This window comes from Protopterus annectens, chromosome 8.part0 (genome assembly GCF_019279795.1).
Source record: "Protopterus annectens isolate FY-2018-M chromosome 8.part0, PAN1.0, whole genome shotgun sequence".
Classification (NCBI taxonomy): Eukaryota; Metazoa; Chordata; order Ceratodontiformes; family Protopteridae; genus Protopterus; species Protopterus annectens.
In genome coordinates, this window is record NC_056741.1 from 1976709967 (window position 1) to 1976731453 (window position 21487).

At 42.0% G+C, this 21487-nt stretch overlaps 1 protein-coding gene across 1 annotated transcript in view; it reads left to right on the forward strand.

The window, feature by feature from the left end:
* SLC7A6OS (solute carrier family 7 member 6 opposite strand) overlaps positions 1–21487 on the forward strand; it is a 481086-nt gene that overhangs the window by 215796 nt on the left and 243803 nt on the right. The window lies entirely within an intron of this gene.

Here is a 21487-nt window from a genome sequence, read left to right on the forward strand (position 1 = left end):
TTTTTGGAAACATTGGCATTTATCCAAAAATTTAGCTATCCAAGAGGGCAACTGGCATCTGGGGCAAGAAACACTGAGGAAAATGGCGTCGGCTGATGCCTTTATACCCGAAGACCAGCAGTGATGACGTCGGGTGAAGTGCGACACCAGCTGAGGCCAGACCCAGACTTTGGAATCCGGCCGACCGAAGGGCTGCCTGACGACAGGACAACCCATTTGTAAGGACTGCAGATGCTATCCTGTTCGGACATCTACATTTATGGTAGGTACAAAACTGTACTTTTTTTTAGGTGGTACATAGCTAATAACGGAGGTCCTGAAAGGATGTTGACCCTTCTGTCTTTGTTTTTTTTTAAAATTTATTTGAAATATTTCATTTTTAAATATTTGAAACTTGGCTGAAACCTCACATACTTAACACAGAAATCCTACCTCCAGGTTATAACATCTTTCTCTCAGAACTAGTAAATGGGAAGGAGGGGGTGCTATCCTCTACTCTAACCTGTCCCCATCTCTGTTCCCTGCTTCTCATCTGCTGAAATACTCATCGTAAATTGTCACCTCAACCCTCTCAAAAAATTTGCCATAGTCTCTATATACATTCCCCCGGTGATAATATTCCCATCCTACAGAACTTCCTGTCCTGGATCACTCACTCCTAAACAACATGGCTGTAGGCCCCACCGTAGCACTTCTATTGCATTACTGTCATTTACCCAAATAATAGCTGAAGCCTGTGACAATAACCTCCTCGCCTCCAGTTTTTTCTTGATCTTTCAAAGACCTTTGATACTGTCTGTCATTCTAAACTTCTAACTAAACACTCTGCCCTACATCTCTGTACCGACTCCAACTGGTGGCCTAGCTATCTTCCCGGCAGGCAGCAATCTGACCACTGGCAAACTGTCTTCTCTTCATTCCTCCCTGATAATACTGGAGTTCCCCAGGGATCAATTCTGGACCTCCTCCTGTTTAATATATTCACTAATAAACTTCACTCTGCTACAAATCTCTCTGTATGTCTACAGTATATTGACCACTCCACCTTCATTACCTCTGCCAGCAACATCCCTGATCTGCTAGCTCTCACTCAACAAACCTTTTTCTCTGTCGAAATCTGTCTGTCTGATAACAAACTTATATTAAATCCAAAAAAAATAAACTTCTCTTCCTCCCTAAAACATTTGCTCAGCACAAAGCCTCTTTCTCTGTATCCTCTCTCAACAACACCATTATTAAACCTGAACCCCATACTAAACTACTTGGAGTTATCCTTGACAAATTAAAATTTGATATTCATATTCAACAAAGTATAAAAGACCCACCAGAAACTTGGACTTCTCTATCATAAACAGAAACTAGTAATTCGTTGGCCATTTTGGGTCATTTCCTGTTTTTTCCAGCCCCCTGCTATAAAGCACGCTTTGGTGGGCTTTTCTGGCATTAGAGAACTTGGCATAGCTCCTCGTGGTCCCCTGCAGAGTTCCTAAGCCAGCAGAGAGCAGAAAAAGCAACTTTCTTGATCATAAGTATTTTTTAAACTTTTTATTTTGCATTTTTCGATCTTTTGAGCGTTTCAACTACTGTTTGTGCCTATATTACTGTTTTATTACCTTATTTTCCTGTTTTTGTGTGCTTAAATTGTTGATTGCACTTATTGGCTAAAGTTTTGCTTAGAAGTAACAGACAGGCTAATACACTCAAGTGTACCAGCCTTTGATAGCAATTTAGTCGAAAACAAAGCATTTACTGCATTTTTTCTGTCTGTTTGCAAAAAAAACAAAAAAAAACAAAAAAATACTTCTTTCCTAAACTTTCCTAGGTAGTTGTTCCAGTGATCAGATTTTGCTGATCCCTGGGCTTTGTATTTGGTTTCTGTGTTCCTCCATTTTCTTGTGTGGCCAGAGGTAGTTTCTTTACTCACCAGTGGGAGTGGGGAGTACTGAGCTGCTTGTTTGTCCTCAGAGGAGTGGTTAGAAACAGAAACTAGTAATTCGTTGGCCATTTTGGGTCATTTCCTGTTTTTTCCAGCCCCCTGCTATAAAGCACACGTTAGCGCGCTTTAGCGCGATTTAGAGCGAATTAGCGTGGAGTTGCCACTGTTGCACACAAGAGCAGCGGCGGTTAAACAAGGTCAAACTATTCGGGCTACCTAAATTCCACTCTTCAAATTTTCCCTTATAACTACCTTCCTCGAACTGTATTGCTGATCTAACCAGCGTATCCTATAACTAAAAAGTTCATCTCTACTTGATTCCCAAGTAGACTATTCTCTATCTCTAAAGCCTAGCACTTGCTCCTACAGTACTTGCACCTTGATAAAGCACTTTTATTATAGATAGTACCCTACCAGCCTAGAACCCACATCCCTCGGAGTCTTTTGTAAGTTTTTTATCTATTACTTCTAGCATGTCGAGGGATCAGTTGCTAGTGTCCTCTCCTGCTCAACTGGTGAACCTGGGAATATTGAGGCAATGTTACAATTGCCTCATGTACACAGACAATCCTCTCCTTCTCCCACAAAACACAAATACATGCGAGAGATGCAACTATACGGCCAAACTGGAGGCTGAGCTCTCTCAACACAGGACTGGCAAGACCAGACAGGAGGAGAAGGAAACCACACACACTACATACCCAGTCACACATAGTACCATCAAAACTTCAAATCATTCACATAATCACACAAAGACATACTCGGAGGCTCTGATCAAAAATCTACCAAAACAGCAGAGGCCACCAAAGCAGACACCCAAACAACTACCACCTCAGGACCAAACACATGCAGCACATAGACCACACAGTCAGAGTGTCAAACAGTCACAGCCCTTAAGGCCAAACACAATGCCAGACACACTCGTCATTGGTGACTCTATAGTCAGACACACTGACGTCCCGCTCACCAGACTGAGTAAGGAGAAGGTCACAGTAAGCTGCCTGTCGGGCGATAGAATCCGCCACATAACGGAAGCACTCGGGTCTCTCAACAGCAGGTACAAGTATGACTCAGTCATTGTCCACGCTGGTGTCAACGACCTGAGACGTACCTCCTTGGACTACATGAAAAGAGACATTGAGGAGCTCTCTGATTATGTAGCCCAAGCAGGTATGACCCTGACCTTGAGCAGTATCCTACCTTCACCAAGAATGATGCCACAATACAGTGATAAGATGATCAACTTTAACAATTGGCTTAAATTCTGGTGTCATTCAAAGGGGATCCAATGTCTGTCTGCCTAGGATGACATGCTGGACAAGCCACGCTGCTTCGCAAGGGACAGCTTGCACCTGTCACCCCTGGGCTTCCGGATATTGGCAAAGGCTCTTGCCACCCCCATAGTGCCTTTTTAGGCAAGGCTCAAATTCTAAACCTACCATCCTAGAACACAAAAAAGGAAAAAAACTAAGGGTAATGCCGCTCAATGCCAGAAGTCTCAATCTCAAGATGCACGCACTCGAGGCCCTTCTCAGTATGGAGAACATCGATGTCTGTGCTGTGACAGAAACCTGGTTCAAGGCTCCTGAGAGCACCCCAGCACTATCAGGTTTCACCTCATATCATGCGTTCCGGCCCCAAAATCCGGACAACACCAAAAAAGGAGGGGGGGGTGTCCTTATTCATAAAGGACACCCACACCTCAAGGTTGGTGGCAACGCACAATGCATCGGAGACCATCCAGGTGCAATTAACCATAGGCAAGACTGCTCTGCAATTTGTAGCATGTTACAGGCCACCCTCTCAAACTCAGGAACCTCACATGGCCTTCCTGAAAACACTGGAGGGGATAAATGTATCTCCAAACACCATCATACTAGGTGACTTCAACTACCCTAATATAGACTGGGAACACTACTCAAGCCCAAACTCTCTAGCCCAAAGGTTCCTGGAGTTCATAAACTCAAATGCCATGGAACAACTAGTCACCATCCCCACAAGAGGAGAAAACATACTTGATCTCATCATCACAAACATGGGATCACAATGTTCATCACTGGAAGTATACCCCTCACTGGTGAGATCAGATCATAAACTAATCTCGCTGGAGGTCCTCATCCCGCCCCCACCTGAAATAAAAAAGACCACAGTGAAAAACTTCTCAAAAGCCGACTTCACACTTCTGAAAAATAGTGTGGTCTCCTTTAAGGCCCCTGAGCCAGTGGTAAACATTACTCAAACTGCTGAATCACTTACAAATGCCTTCTACCAGCACCTACAGGACTGCATGGATCAGGCAATCCCAAACAAAACTAAGACTGTTTGTACCAAAGGCAAGCGTCCAGTCTGGTGGACCCCAGCCATAAACAAGCTCTACAACAAAAGGAGGAAGCTATTACAAGATAGAGCAAAATCCTTGAAAGGTAAGACACCTTTGATCATTATAAGTAAAAAACTAAGAGCTCTCATAAAATCATCCAAGGCTAATTTTGAGAGAAAAATCGCCAAGGACACAAAAGACAATCATAAGGCCTTCTTTAGCTATGTTAGAAATCTAGGAGGAAACTCCCAGATATGCTCAGAATTAGTCCAAAATGATGTGAAGATTACTGAACCTACACACATTGCCAACATACTGGCTGACAGGTTCAGTGCAAACTTCTACCCCCCCCCCCCAAAAGGAGAGATATCTATACCAGAGGATTGTAGCCCCCCAAACATCTCCAACGCCCAGGTGAGAACTGCTCTCTCCAAGGCAAAAAACACAGCATCCACAGCATCCATGGGACCGGATGGTGTCCCCGGCTGTGTGCTCCACGAACTCAATGAGGAATTAAACCCGCAGTTAGGACAGCTGTTTAATCTTAGCATCACCTCAGGATACACTCCAAGGAGTGGCGCACGGCGACTGTGGTCCCACTTCACAAGGGCGGTGCCTCCACCGACCCTGGAAATTACCGTCCCATTAGCTTGACAAGCCTTATCTGCAAAGCCATGGAGAGGATCATAATGGAACTCATAAATAAAGACATAGGGAACTTGCAGACTTTGGATCCAACCCAGTTTGGCTTTGTCAAAGGCAGATCATGCCTTTTAAACTTGGTTGACTTTTTCGAAACAGTCACCAAGGCCATTGATGAGGGAAAGGCAAGTCCATACAGCCTACCTCGACCTGGCAAAGGCCTTCGACACAATACCCCACTCAGGTATCATCGAAAATCTCATCAGCTTGAATGTAAACCCATACATCACAAGATGGGTTGCAAACTGGCTAAGTGACAGAACCCACAGGGTCAGAGTTGCTGGAGCCATGTCAGACTCAAAGCCTGTCACAAGTGGTGTACCACAGGGCTCAGTCCTGGGTCCACTCTTGTTCGGCATCTACTTTTCTGAAGTAAAAGCAAACACAGGAGGGTTATGGCTGGCAAAGTTTGCAGATGACTGCAAACTGGGTGCCATAGTCGAAAACACTTCTGACACAGATATCCTTCAGAAAGGCCTCACAGAAACGGATAACTGGTGCCAGAGCCATGGCCTAAAGTTAAACGCCAAGAAATGCATAGTCATACCCTTCGGGAAAAACAAGGTTACCCCTAGCTACCATATAGGTGGCAATCCACTGAGCACAGAAGAAGTCATCAGGGACCTGGGGACCCAGGTTGACACTAGCCTTTCGTTTGACACTCATGTTGCTAAAGTAGACAGGAAAACCTTCTACATTGCCCACCTGATCATGAAGGGATTCACATCTAGATCAAGGGAGGTCATCGTCCCCCTGTACTCATCACTCATTAGACCTATGATTGAGTACAATCCCCCATTCGGAATGTATCTGACCCGATACCTGCAGCAGCTGGAAAGGCCCCAAAAGTTCCTCACCAAGAGGATAAAGGGTCTCAAAAATATGTCTTATGCTGCCCGACTGAAAGAACTCCAGCTCTATTCAATCTCATACCGCTTGCTCAGAGGTGACCTGTGCCTGACATATAAGGCCATGTCAAACCCAGATTTGATGAATATGCTTCACCTAGATCCCTCAGAACCACAAGGGCAGGAGACTTAAACCTTGACACAGTTATTAATAGGACATGCTGGAGGGACAGATTCATCACCCAGAGACTCCCTATGCTGTGGAACAAAATCCCGGTACATGTGAGGCAGAGCACCTCGCTGGCCTTGTTCAAGAGGAATCTTGACCAATGGATGGGAGATCGCAGATATACCCCAGGGATTACTTCAGTGTCACTGCTTGACAGAGGCACAGCAATATAATAGGCATAGTTTTATTCAAACTAAAGGGGTGGCGAAAGCCACATATCTATGGGCTAGGCTTATAAATGCCCTTGGGCAGATAGCCTAGTATGAACCTATGAACCTATAATCAAAAATGTCTGTCACCCTCCTCCAAACCCTCCCTCACTCAGGCCCTTCTCCTACTCTGCCTTCTTTACGCTGTCTTTACTCATGTTCAAACATCTCTTATCACTAAACTAGAGCAAACTTGTAACAAAATTGCCAATTTTGTTGCCAACCTTCCTTACAAATCTCACCATTGTCTTCCCCTTAAGCCACTCCAATGGCCTGAATTCTCCTAACAGCTACTTATACCCTAGCTTCATTTTGCACACACTATCCTATGTGAACTCTCATCCTTTCCCTCCATCTCCAATTTAGACTCCTTCTATACCCCCCCCCCCTTGTTACCTCCGTATTGTCAGTAAAGACATCCTTCAGTTATACCAACCCAATAAAAACATAGGTAAAACCATTTACAAATACTCTGTAGCCCATGCTTGGAACTCACTCCCTCTCAACATAAGAAGCATTCAGCATAAATTACTGTTTAAAAAAGAACTTAAACTTTTTCTCCTGATGACTTGGTCATGCCTTTGTCAGACTTCCACTTGAACTAGTCCTCTCTCTTCTTATCTTTCTGCTTTTCCCTTTCAACGGTTTTTCCTCCTTCTACTTGCTCTCGCAAACTGTATTCATACTGTACTCTTTTGTGCAATATTCTCTAAACCTTTTAATTGCTTGGCTTATGCCATATACTATTGTTTTCAAATTGTGGAAATTGTACTTGGTAAATATTTTACCTATGCATTGTACTGCTGTACACAAATTTTTGACTTGTATATTTCTGTGACCCTATTTTAATATTTTGTAAAGTCATACTTGTATTATTTCTGGAGCTTTTCTCCTGGAGTCTCCACTGAAAATGGGCCCCTGGCTCAGCTGGACTAACCCGGTTAACAAATGTCAATAAATAAATATTTGTGAGAGCTACTTGGAGATGGTCTGTCATATGCATCTATCAAAATGTGTCCTACAGCCATCTCTGCTTGTCTGTCCATGGAGCCGCCTCTTTTCTCATCAAACAGTGTACGAAAGAGTGTTGCCTACGAGACCCCCTCAAAAGCGAATTCTTCTTCCCTGGAATCTCTACTTTGTTTTTGAAAATCTGACATTGCCTTCTTTTGAACTTTACTCAGATTTATGGCTCATTACTTGGAAGACTATTTTATTCATTGCACTGACATCTGCAAGGAGAGTCTTTGAGCTGCAAGCTGTCAGCCATATCTGATTTTTCCCATGGTCAGGGTTTTTGTTATACTGTTATACATCATTCATGGCTAAAGTTGTTTCTGAATTTGACTTGAATCAAGCCATCAATCTCCCAGTCTTCTGACCTGATCCAAAAAGCAAGGGAGAAAAAGTCTACATATCTTGGATCTGTGCAGGCAGCTCGGGTACTATCTTGATAGAACAAAGTACTTTAGGAATGGTGAAAAAGAAGGTGTGTACATAATGTTCCATCCGTCTTGTCCATTTTCATTCTTCATCAACCATTGGGTTTGGATCCGAACATCTGATCCGACTCTGCTGTTAATATAGCTCGTGGCCAACTGAAATCTCAAGCTTCTCCCTACCCATAATGCACCAAACCCCAACATACCTCAGATCTTATTTGCTAAATGACCCAAGTAATAAATATCACAATAATGTTCCTAAGAAAGAAAAAACAATATCTGGAGCTCAGTACAAGACACTGTGTTGTCTTTAAAACATCTCACTGTTCCAAAGGTCCATGATGACAGAGGTTGGGTTTTGTTGGGTGGGGAGCTGAGGAAGAATGAAAATGGACAGCACAGATGGAACATTATGGTAGGTACATCATTTCTTTAGTTTATGATGTAAATTTTCATTCACTTCTCAACCACTTGGACAGAGTTCCCCGACTACCTAATATCCCGGGTGGACTCTTACGGACGGATGTTCCTTAGCACAGCTGAGCCAAAGGCTGCTCTTCTCCTCGAGACCAGATCTAATTTTTAATGGATAATAAAAAGTAGGAGGATTAGCCCAAGTAGCAGCTAGGCATATGTCCTCCATGGAATGATTGAATAAAAATACTGATGAGGTTGCCATAGATCTGGTAGATTGAGCTCTTAAAGGCTTTGGCATTGTAATGCCCGATTTATTGTAGACGTAGGCAATGCAGTCAGTAATCCAACTTGCCAGTGTTAACTTTGTAACTGGTTTGCCTAATTTATTATCTGCAAAGGATATAAATAACTGATCAGATTTTCTAATCTCATTTGTTCCGTGTAAGTAGAAATGTAACTTTCTATAAACATCCAACAAATGTAACATACATTCACTTTTGTTTTCAGATTTTGTGAAGAAAATGGGCAAGTTAATAGACTGAGTCATACTGAATTCTGATACAACCTTGGGAAGGAAGGGTTGGTTCTTAATATCACCCTATCCTTCTGGAAAATCAAGTAAGAAGGTTTAGGGGATAACACTTGAAGTTCTGAAATTCTCCTAGCAGGGGTAATGGACACTAAAACTATCGTCTTCCAGGTCACAAATTTAAGATCACATTTACCTGCTGCTTTGAAGGGGAAATGGTTTAAGGCCTGCAACAGAAGATTCAAATCCCATTTATCTTTATCAGGTGGTCTGAGTAAAATAGTACCTCTTAGGAAAGCCTTGCATATCTTAGTGGAGGCTACAGAAGAATTGTCAACTCCTACATGGAAGTTAGAGATTGTTGCCAATTGAGCATTAATGGTAGAGGAGCTAGCTCCCTCATTAAAAAATGTCTGCCAAAAACTCTTGACACTTTGTGTAAGGGCTGAAAAGGGATTGGTATGCTTCTGATGCACCCAACAAACCTTTTCCATTTACTCTTGTAGATTTTCTTAGTAGAAGCTTTATGGGAAGACAAACGTATATGATGAACAGTATACAAGAGCATAGGTTGTGTGGCTGTTAATGGAAGGGGAGAAACCACGCTGTTAGCTTGAGGTTTGAGATATCTGGATGAATCATGCCTGTCGGGTGACACAGTAGGTCTGGATTGGATCCAGAATCCAAGGTGGGTAAAGAAGATGAGGCCAAAGGAAAGGGAACCAGACCTGTTGAAGCCAGTAAGGTGCAATGAGAATGACTTCGCTCTTCAACTATGCAGCTTTCTGTAGGAACTTGGGAATCAGTGGAGTTGGTAGATAAGCATAGAAAAGACTGGAGGGCCAATTGTGGTGCAGAGAATCCCTTGGTGATTCCCCCATTGAGAGGAGTATGGCAAAAAAGCTGTTGTATTTTTTTAGGGGAGATGCAAAAAGACTGCAGCAAGGTTGGCCCCATTGACGAAAAATCGCTTTCATCACTTTCTTGAGTGACCACTAGAGAGGTTGTAGAATGGACCTGCTCAGTTTTTCTATCATGTTGGACTTCTCCAGAATGTCTGTTGCTATCAGAAAGTGGTTGGATGAGATCTTCTATTGCCACACACCGAGTGCTTCTCAACAGAAGGGGTAAGACCTGGTTTCTTCTTGTTTGTTGATGTATGAAACTACTGATATTGTCTGTTTGGATCGCAATTGTTCCCACAGGTAGAGCTTTCTGAAAGGCTTGCAGAACTAAAAGCAATGCTGTCATCTCCGGGACATTTATATGCAAATTGGCCTCTTTGGAAGACCAAATGCTTCGGACTGTTCTCCCCAGGAAGTGCCCCCCCATATGGGATGCATCCTTGGTCACTGTGGCATTGGGTTGAGGGCGAATGAACATATGTCACTATGGCCTTGGGCTGATGGAGAATGAATGGATGGCCTTGTAAAAGCTGATCTAATCTTATCCACCAACAAAGATATTTTTTGCATGCCTGTGTGATCTTTATTTGAACTAAAAGAATTGATCACTGGGACACTAGCATCCACTGAAGAATTCTTATATGATATCTTGCCCAGGGGAGTAGAATTATGGCTGCTGACATTGACCCCAAGACTTGAAGAATCAACTGGGCTGAAATTTTGGTGATGATTTTTGCAACCTGGAATTTGTGTTTGTACTATGGCTAGGCAAAATATTGGAAAAGCAAGGTTGAACACTGCTGACAGCATTTTAAAACTTTATTGGTAAAATCACAGGATAAGCGCTTTCGGGATAACCCTTCCTCAGATGAATAAACAATTACAAATACAAACTTTTATATGAACAACATCCAATCACATTCAATGAAATACGCGCCTATTTTTTAATATAGGCTTAACTGGTATCATTTCATTCAATCCTGGCTTCCTATTGGCCATCAGATTTACAATCCATGTTGTTTCCACTAGCTCAGTTTGAAGCTTAATATCTCCCCCCCTAGTGTTTAGTCTAACATTTGCAATGACCCTAAATTTAAATGTGTGTGTAGGGAACATAGCCACATGTCTGCATAGTGCATTTCTCTCATCATTATTTCTAATGCTTGAGAGATGTTGAAGAATTCTGATCTTAAACATGTTGTTTGTCTTGCCCACATAGAAACATGGGCACTGACAACATTCTGCTAAATAGACTATGTTAGCTGTACGACATGTAGCTCTTCCCTTAAAATGAAACACTTTATTAGTAATGGGATGTATAAAAACAGTCTCTTTATTAATATGGGCACATGCTTTACATAGGCCACAAATATTTGTCCCTATTGAATATGGAAGGGGATACTGGATATTCCTTATTGATGGTTCCTTACAAAGTAGGTCTTTAAGATTTTTATTTCTCCTATATCTGAAACTAGGTTTTGAGCCCACAATACCATTTAGACTGTTGTCACTGGTTAAGATGTTCCAATTCTTTCTCACTATGTTGCAAATATCACTAGTATTACTGCTATAGTTAAACATTAACTGTAACCCTTTGTGTGATTTTTCTTCCTTAATTTCTGAATCAATTCCATTACTGCATTGATATCCATGGTTTGTAATCATTAGGCCTCTTGGATTTACCTCTATCAATAGCTCTGTTGATCATATCCTGTTTATAGCCTCTGTGTTGGAAGTTGTCCCTAAGTTTATTGGTTTCTGCTTCAAAATCTGAATCTAAAAAACATAGTCTAGAAGCCCTGCTCACTTGTCCCTTGTACTATATTATGATATGTATGCCTGGGATGCATACTATCATACATTAAAAGAGAATTTTTCCAACAGTTTTTCTTATACAATTTAGATCTAAAACCTTCTATATCCTGTTCTATACACACATCTAAAAAATCTATAGAGTTATATGAATGATTAATAGAAAACCTAATAAATGTGGTAGTTGTATGCAAATATTTCACAAATTCTCCTAATTCTTGCTCTGTCCCATCACATAGGAGAACAACATCATCTACAAAACGTAGATATAACTTTAAACGATGTTTCCATAGATCATTGTTGATGACATGGGTCCTCTCCCAATACGAAAGGACCAAATTTGCATAAGTATTGGTGCAGGGGGTTCCCATGGCTACCCCCTGCACCTGTCTGTATATAGAGTTCCCTCCCTGGAAAACATTGTTTTCTAGGACAAGAGTTAACATTGTCTTAATCAAAAATATTTTTTCACTGTTTACACCTAAATCATTTAAAAGCTCTCCTATACTATCAATACCATACTTATTATTGATGACCGTAAACAAATTTTGAACGTCCATGGTAACCATTAACAGGTGCCTTGTATATTCATTGTTGTTCATTTCACCCAAAAGCTGGATTTATGTATCTTGGGTAGAGCTTTAAAGATGTCCATCAACACAATTGCTCCTCCCTTATCTGCATTTTTTATCAAGATGTCATTATTAGCACTTAAGCCCTTCAATGCTGCCCTTTGTTCAATAGTTAAGTTATAATATTTATTGAATTCAGCTTCTTTGTAATAATTTATCAGATCATTTTCACAGGCATTAATAAAGAGATTCAAACTGGGTGTCAGTTGAGGTTTTGTTCCTCAACTGACACCCAGTTTGAATCTCTTTATTAATGCCTGTGAAAATGATCTGATAAATTATTACAAAGAAGCTTAAGTGCTAATAATGACATCTTGATAAAAAATGCAGATAAGGGAGGAGCAATTGTGTTGATGGACACTATTTGGTATAACACAAAATTGAGAGAATTACTACAGGATCGCAGTACATATATGCAGATAAATCCTTTAACTGTTAAACAAATTGCAGATAGGGTAACTTCTTGTTTGAATATGTTATTGCATGATATGAGAATATCAGAGGAAATGCATCAATTTCTCATAATAGAGAAACCTGTTACCCCCATCTTTAAAGCTCTACCCAAGATACATAAATCCATCGAAGACCCACCCCTCCGACCCTTAGTATCGGGTAGGGGATGGGTCACAGAAAACATATCTATCTGGATAGAATACACACTCAAACCTTACCTAGACAAAATGAATAATGTCCTGAAAGATACTGCCCATTTTTTAAGGCTTTTGGGTGAAATGAACAACAATGAATATACAAGGCACCTGTTAATGGTTACCATGGACGTTCAAAATTTGTTTACGGTCATCAATAATAAGTATGGTATTGATACTATAGGAGAGCTTTTAAATGATTTAGGTGTAAACAGTGAAAACATATTTTTGATTAAGACAATGCTAACTCTTGTCCTAGAAAACAATGTTTTCCTGGGAGGGAACTCTATATACAGATAGGCGCAGGGGGTAGCCATGGGAACCCCCTGCGCCAATACTTATGCAAATTTGGTCCTTTCGTATTGGGAGAGGACCCATGTCATCAACAATGATCTATGGAAACATCGTTTAAAGTTATATCTACGTTTTGTAGATGATGTTTTTCTCCTATGGGATGGGACAGAGCAAGAATTAGGAGAATTTGTGAAATATTTACATACAACTACCACATTTATTAGGTTTTCTATTAATCATTCATATAACTCGATAGATTTTTTAGATGTGTGTATAGAACAGGATATAGAAGGTTTTAGATCTAAATTGTATAAGAAAAACTGTTGGAAAAATTCTCTTTTAATGTATGATAGTATGCATCCCAGGCATATATATCATAATATAGTACAAGGACAAGTGAGCAGGGCTTCTAGACTATGTTTTTTAGATTCAGATTTTGAAGCAGAAACCAATAAACTTAGGGACAACTTCCAACACAGAGGCTATAAACAGGATATGATCAACAGAGCTATTGATAGAGGTAAATCCAAGAGGCCTAATGATTACAAACCATGGATATCACGTACCAGTAATAGAATTGATTCAGAAATTAAGGAAGAAAAATCACACAAAGGGTTACAGTTAATGTTTAACTATAGCAGTAATACTAGTGATGTTTGCAACATAGTGAGAAAGAATTGGAACATCTTAACCAGTGACAACAGCCTAAATGGTATTGTGGGCTCAAAACCTAGTTTCAGATATAGGAGAAATAAAAATCTTAAAGACCTACTTTGTAAGGAACCATCAATAAGGAATATCCAGTATCCCCTTCCATATTCAATAGGGACAAATATTTGTGGCCTATGTAAAGCATGTGCCCATATTAATAAAGAGACTGTTTTTATACATCCCATTACTAATAAAGTGTTTCATTTTAAGGGAAGAGCTACATGTCGTACAGCTAACATAGTCTATTTAGCAGAATGTTGTCAGTGCCCATGTTTCTATATGGGCAAGACAAACAACATGTTTAAGATCAGAATTCTTCAACATCTCTCGAGCATTAGAAATAATGATGAGAGAAATGCACTATGCAGACATGTGGTTATGTTCCCTACACACACATTTAAATTTAGGGTCATTGCAAATGTTAGACTAAACACTAGGGGGGGAGATATTAAGCTTCAAACTGAGCTAGTGGAAACAACATGGATTGTAAATCTGATGGCCAATAGGAAGCCAGGATTGAATGAAATGATACCAATTAAGCCTATATTAAAAAATAGGCGCGTATTTCATTGAATGTGATTGGATGCTGTTCATATAAAAGTTTGTATTTGTAATTGTTTATTCATCTGAGGAAGGGTTATCCCGAAAGCGCTTATCCTGTGATTTTACCAATAAAGTTTTAAAACGCTGTCAGCAGTGTTCAACCTTGCTTTTCCAATATTTTGTCTTCATATTTTTGCTTTGGTTGGACTTTAGCACTTTACTGTCTATTGGACTTACTATGGCTAGGCAAAGTGAAGATGCTGCAGATACTGTATTGAAATCTGCTCTTATGAATTCCAGTGTTTGAGATGATTGCCAGTGAGATTTGTTGTAATTTATTGCAGTTCCCAGAAGGGAACAAGTTTGGAATACCTGGGTGTCGCTGTTATGAGTAGATGCCTGATCAGTGCAGTAATGAGCCAGTCGTCTTGAGTATGGAAACACCTGGAATCCCTGCATTCTGAAATGAGCTGCCACCACTGTCATGCATTTGGTGAATACCCTGGGGGCTGTGGTGAGACCAAAGGGCAGGACTCTCAACTGGAAGTGACTGGCTACCAGCTGGAAGCATAAGAGCCTTCTGGATCGCCTATTCATTTTTATGTGATGGACCTTCAAGATGTGTACCATTGAGCACATCCAATCGTCCTTGCCTAGGAATGGCAGGATGGGATGAAATATGACAGTCTGAAACTGAGTGTCAAACTAACTTGTTCAGTTTGCTGAGATCCAGAATTGGTCTCCAGACCTCTGTTTTCTTTGGCACTAAAAATAATCTTAAGCAAGTTCTGGTGTATTTCTGTTCTAGTGGGACCTCTTGGATGACTCCGTTTTTTTCTAGCAGCTTTGTATTTCCAGTGCTGCTGCTTTCATGTGATTGCGTGGAACATCAGGAAATGTTTGTGAAGATGGAGGTGGAAGGGAAAAGTGAGATTATATAACATCTGGAAATAATCCTCTGCACCCAGGTGTCTTTGTGATATCTAGCCAGGCTCTGAGTGGCTCCAGAGGGGGAAAGACGAGCCTCCTTTCAGGAGTGTTGATAGGACCTGTCAGAGAACGTGCCTCACCCTTGGTTTTGCAGGCCACCTCTGCTGCATAGGTGGTGTCTTCCATTAGCGTCCCCCCGCCTCTGGGAAAACCATCTCCACCTGGATCTTGGAAAATATTTTTGAACCACATTTTTCATTCCTGTCACTGATTCCTAGAGATGGTCCTTTGGTTAAAAAATGTACTCCTACAGCAGAGAGAGTCTTTCCTCCTTTTTCACACCTGGAGAGTGTGTCCTTAACCTTGGGGCCAAATGTGTAAGATCCATCAAAGGGGGCATTGGTGAAGGAAGACTTGAATGGCTCCACAAAGTCACAAGCATATCCAGGTGTGCCTCCTTATTGAGATGCCTGAGCCTGCCACCCTTGAGTTACCCCTCAGCTGCATGAGAGATGAGACTTGTGGACGAATTTGAAATCAACTGAAGGGTCGCCAACTGCGAGGCTGCCGAAGCTTGAATCTCTACAGTAGAAGTCCCTGAAAGAGTATTTGACAGTTTATTTATCAAATATCTTTGCAACACAGTGAAATGTGCCAAATAGTTCAGCGACCTAAGAGCAAAGGTCACTGAAGTGTAGACACACTTCCCAAATCTGTCCAAAGCCCTGGACTCTCTTTTAGGGGGATGGAGAGTGGAACTTTGTTCTGTGAGGGCCTTCATCATGACCACCGCCATGACTATGGCATCCATTGGTACTCCTTTGCTCTGGTATTCCCTTCCTGTTGGAGGTATCAGAATTCAGTCTGGTCCCTTGGGGATGGGTTCAACTGCATCAGGTTTCTTCTATGCCCGCTGAGAGATCAAATCAATGAGCTGATCAGTGGGAGGAGATACCCAGGAGAAGGATGATCCAGATCCAAACGCCTCCAGAAACACTGATTCCTCCAGAGAAGGATTTTAGAACAACCACTCCATTGCTTGAGAATCTCCAGAATGTCTCCAGATGAGATGTCTTTGGGTGGTGATCTAAGGGATCCTTCCCCTTCGTCAAAATGCGTGTCTACTGTGACAGATTCTTATGGGGAATCCAAGTGCCTCCTTTTGCACTTTCTCTTCTCTAGTAGTTACTTGGGGGGGGGGGGTGTTCCAGGGAAGTGTCGGAAGAGACAGTGATACCCTGCTGGGTAGTCTGGATTAGCTGTCCTTGTGGAGTTGAATGTTGAGGTTCACGGCACAGAGACACATGAGATACTGAAGGAAGATCTGAGGGGATGAGAGACCATCTGTCCTACAGAAGCAGAGAACACTCTCACTCTCTCCACTACCCCAAAGGCAGACTACTGTCTTGGGGAGAAAGAAGCCGATGGAGCCAAGAAGCCATGCTTCTGCCGCATCGACTGTGTCTGCCCTGAAGGCAATCTTCCAGAGGCAGTGGCCAGAGCTGAGGCCAGGCTCTAAGGGGCAGAGATGGCTCTGAAAACTTCAGAGTCAACTCCAACACCTTGGATCTGACCAGGATGCTTAGGCTCCAAGGGGCACTTGGCTCCGAACTCGTCAGAGCTGAGGTGCTCAAAGAAACCTTGGATCTGAGGGCACCACTATCTTCGGATCCGATCTAGACAGTCTCTGCAAACTCTGATCCAAGGACTCTGAAACGAAATGTTGAGTCATAGAAGGAGCTGATTCTGCAGGGGTAGAGCTGGCCAAGGCTTCCTGACCTATCAAGGTAGGAGCTAGGAGAGCCCCCATCTGCATAGAGAGAAACTTCCTCATCATTCTATCCATGTCTGCTTTGGTGAGACTCCTCGAAGAGCAAGATGAAGCAATAAATAGTGATTTGGAATGCTGTCTCTCAGGGAAGGGAGATGGCACCCTATATGGCACTAGATCTACAGACGGGAAGAGTATTGGATCAGAAGTAGTACCTTAGGATCCAAAGACATTTTAGGTGATCCTGTAGAAGTCTTGGCGCCGGACGGCTTTGGTGCCAGCCTGGAATTTTTGTGTGGTGGCTCCTTTGAAGACTGAGTCAGACAACCTGACTTTTTTAGGGACGTTTTTGGAGCTTGAAGGTGTATCTGGGTGTGAACCACAGATATGGCTTCTGAAAAAGTGGTAGGCAGTAATCCTTCCAGAATAGATTTATTTTTATGGTGTGCTATTGCTAGTGAATTGAAACTCTTGTAAACACTGTATTCCACATTAAGGTGTTCTGGGCCTAAACAATAGACACAGAGATCATGAGTGTCAGATCAAGGTAGCTTATGGCCACATTTTCTGCACTTTTTTTAAAATCCTTTTTCAGACGTGATGGAAAAGCAGAGAGAGCAATTATTTTTTCTTTTTTGAAAAGGGTAAGGAGGAATGAAAAAGGGGAAAAAAGGGGGTTATCAATGATTGTATGAAAGACTACACCAATGGTGTAAGAAGGGTTGCAAGTAGAGAGAAGTTTATATAGCTAGATATATTGATATAATAAAGCATTACATCCTTAAGAAAAATACCAGCAATGGTATGTAAGAAGTACGGTTTGTACACAGAAATAAAAAGGGAGAAGAAAAAGTAATTGAAATAGCACTTGTCTCTAAATTTGCTTGAGAGCAAAGCTAACCAGGTCTATACATGAAAAGCTGCAAGCAAGATCTGAAGCATGTTAGGGGTTGGTGCATTACGGGTAGGGAGGAGCTTGAGAATTTGGCCACGAGCTGTAGTAACTGCCAAGGTGGATCTGATGATTGGATCCGAAACCCAGTGTTTGTGAAATGAATAAAAATTGCTAACATCAGATGAGCTGTTTTGTCTTTTGTATGGGGGGGGGGGGCTAAGAAAGGTCATCTTGTCTGTAAGCAAAACTATTGCACAGTGGTTGTCTTTTGCTAGTGTTTTCTGTTACTCCATCCATAGTAAACCTCTTTCAGGAAAGGTTAAGGCTCTCTCGATTAGGGTTTTAGCCTCTTCGATGGCATATTGGAAAGTAGTGGACTCTAGAAGCATTTTTAGAGGCAGCAGTCTAGTCCTCCGTTCATAGCTTCAGACTGTGTATTCATTCGTGTTTGAAGGTCCTGAGCAAGCTTTGCTAGGACTGTTTTCCTAATATTGGAAAGTAGTGGACTCTAGAAGCATTTTTAGAGTCAGCAGTCTAGTCCTCTGTTCATAGCTTCAAACTGTGCATTCATTCGTGTTTGAAGGTCCTGAGCAAGCTTTGCTAGGACTATTTCCAGGCTCTCCTGGGAATCTATGCAGAGTTTCACTGAGGCGGTGGGAATGAAGAACTAGTACAGTTGCATAAGGCATGCTTACCTGTAACAGTAAATGTTTGAATTCCTAAGCAACAACTTCCAAAAAAACTGTTTGCTCCACTGCAAAAATGACACAACGTACCAGTATAAGCACACTTTATTCTCTAGCGCCTCGGCTTGTTTGAATTCCTCTCTGCTTCAGTGGCAGCACCCACCCCCCACCACCCAGATTGTGCATAGCCGAGGTGAGTTTCAACCTCTTCAATTTGGTTGTTATTGGGTTTGGTTTTATATGGCATTGTGATTGGCTGCAAATGTACCCTTGCTAGATGTTTTTGGCTTTAGGTACTTCTCATTTGTGAAGTGAAAAAGCCTGAAAACACACACCTCCTGTGAAAGCTGAAGGCTCCCCTTCAGGATATGATCTGCCAATCAGATGTCACAGGAAGAAAGGGGGAGGAGTGTCTGAGCTTTTCAATGCTTTTGCAGTACTAAGATAATCCAAAATGCCAGCCAAGGCAGTGAAGAATTCTAACATTTACTGTTGCGGTTAAGTTAGGAGTTGTGCAACTCAACTTTCATTTTCTAACAATTGGAAGCATGTTCATTGAAGGGGAAGAAGATGGTGAATTGTTAGATGAAGGCTGTACAGGGCAGGTTCACACATTTTTATAGCCAGTGCTGGTGGTGTAGAGGGAGAAATCCTGATTGTGACCCAGGTGACCTGAGTTTGACTACCAGGTTGGGTGGCTTGGCTGCACTGGCAGGATGTTGGGCAGGGCCATCCTGGAGGGAGGGAGATGCAGAGCAGGCCATATACATTGCCAGTGAGCCTGGAAAGATAGGTGGACTGGAGATTGGTATTAGGCTCACCAATCTCAGTGGGTGATGGTCTTCATAGTGTGTGTGTGTGTGTATGCCAGCACATTTGCAACCAGAAGGCTTTCTGGACCATCACAGTTACATGGTTTACATACCCCCTTGCCCAGTGGGTGGGGTTTTATTATCTAGATGCTGTTATTACTGGAATGCTGGTGAGAACATAAAGCACCTTTATAGTTGCTTGTCTCTGCTACTGGTGGAATACTATTGCAGAGGTACAAATTGACATTGTCTCAGTAGGCACAGGAGCAAAAATCACCTAGGGAAGAAGTTCACATGTGGAGGTCTTTCTCATTTTTTGATATCTCATAAAGTACATTCTGAAAGGACATTGCACTTAATTAGATCTGGATGTTGTTCCTTTGGCAATTAGCTGCACAATGTTAAAGGATTTTGTTTGCTGTCATCACATCATGATCAGATGATGTGGAGTTGTCACCCATGTTCCAAGGTTCCTAGCAGCATTGTTATTTTGAAGTAGGCTATTGTAGGTGCTGTATGCTGGGGAGAGGAACAGACTAACATATGTTACAATATTATACGTATATTTTTAGTATACTGGATGTAAAATCTTTTTTAAGATCACTGTTGCAGCATTCCTTGGAAATAGAATGTCTTCTGCTACGTATATTGTGTACTTCCACTTTACAAAGTGTCCTGCACCTTTCTTAGGTGCCATATGTCTATCTTTAGCATGAGTAGATGTGCTGGTAAAAGATGATGTATAACTACAACAGAACGTGGAACTTTCTTGGTGGCTAGTCCATGTGTGCAGGTATCAACATTGCATCTAGTTATCTGAATTGCTGGCTTCAGCACAAGGTTTTCAGGCAGGTAAATACCCATTTGGAGGCCTTTCCTATTTATTTGACTTCCTGAGAGAACGTTTCTTGCATTAGAAAGGTGTGACTGTGGGCACAAGTTATACAGGGACGCCCACTTTAGTTGTTTGTTCTGCTTAGGGGCTGAACTTGACAGTAAATCCTATAGTATGGCAGTGGTTTGCCTTGAAGACCATTAGAAATAGGTGTAACTCCCTTTGCTGGTATGAGAACAGATGTTTTCAGGACCTGATGTGTGCAGCTTTGGTGCTATTCTTTTCTTCAGCAGACCCACTCCAGTCTTTGAGAGAGGTGACCGATAATAACTAGACATCCTGCTGTGTCTTTCGGTCTGAGACTGATGACTATGCTGAGACATGTTCACACCCCATCCTTCACATACTGTTCATCTGTTTCTCTTGGGCCATCTAGTGAATCCCCCCTTGAAGGCCACTGTTGCTTAGGATGCTCACACTTGTAATCAAACATTCATCTGAGACGTACTGAAAGGGAGAACGACAAATCTTCTTATATAGGTTCATAGGTTCATACTAGGCTATCTGCCCTAGGGCATTTATAAGCCTAGCCAGAGTATGTTTGGCTTTCGCCACCCATTTTAAATTAATTTTGCTATGCCCTTTTTCGAGGTTAGTATACTGTGCCTCTGTCTAACAGTGACACAGAAGTGATACCCGGGGTAAACCTATGATCTCCCATCCACTCATCAAGATTCCTCTTGAAGAGAGTCAATGAGGGACTCTGCCTAACCTGGACTGGGATTTTATTCCATAGTGAAGGGAGCCTCTGGGTTATGAATCTGTCCCTCCAGCATGTCCTATTTATTTCAGTGCTGAGGTTCAAGTCTCTCGAGCATGTAGCTCGATGGGATTTGGATTTTTTGAGGTGCAGCATGCCCCTTAATTTCGGGTTGGACATGGCCTTATACGTCAGGCACAGGTCACCTCTGAGCAGTCGGTATGCCACTGAGTAGAGCTGGAGTTTCTTTAACCGGGCAGCATATGGCATCTGTTTGAGCCCTTTGATCCTCTTGGTGAGGTACTTTTGGGGTCTTTCCAGTTGCTGCAGGTGTTTGGTAAGGTACATCCCAAAAGGGGCATTGTACTCGATTATGGGCCTGATGAGGGATGAGTAAAGAGGCACGATGACCTCCTCTAATCTAGATGTGAATCCCTTCATGATTAGGTGGGCTATATAAAATGTTTTTCTAACCACTTTGGCCACGTGGTTGTCAAATGAGAGATTGCTATCAACTTGGGTCCCCAGGTCCCTAATGACTTCTTCTGTACTTAATGGATTACCACCTATGTGGTAATTTGTGGGCACTTTGTTTTTGCCAAAGGGGATGACTATACACTTT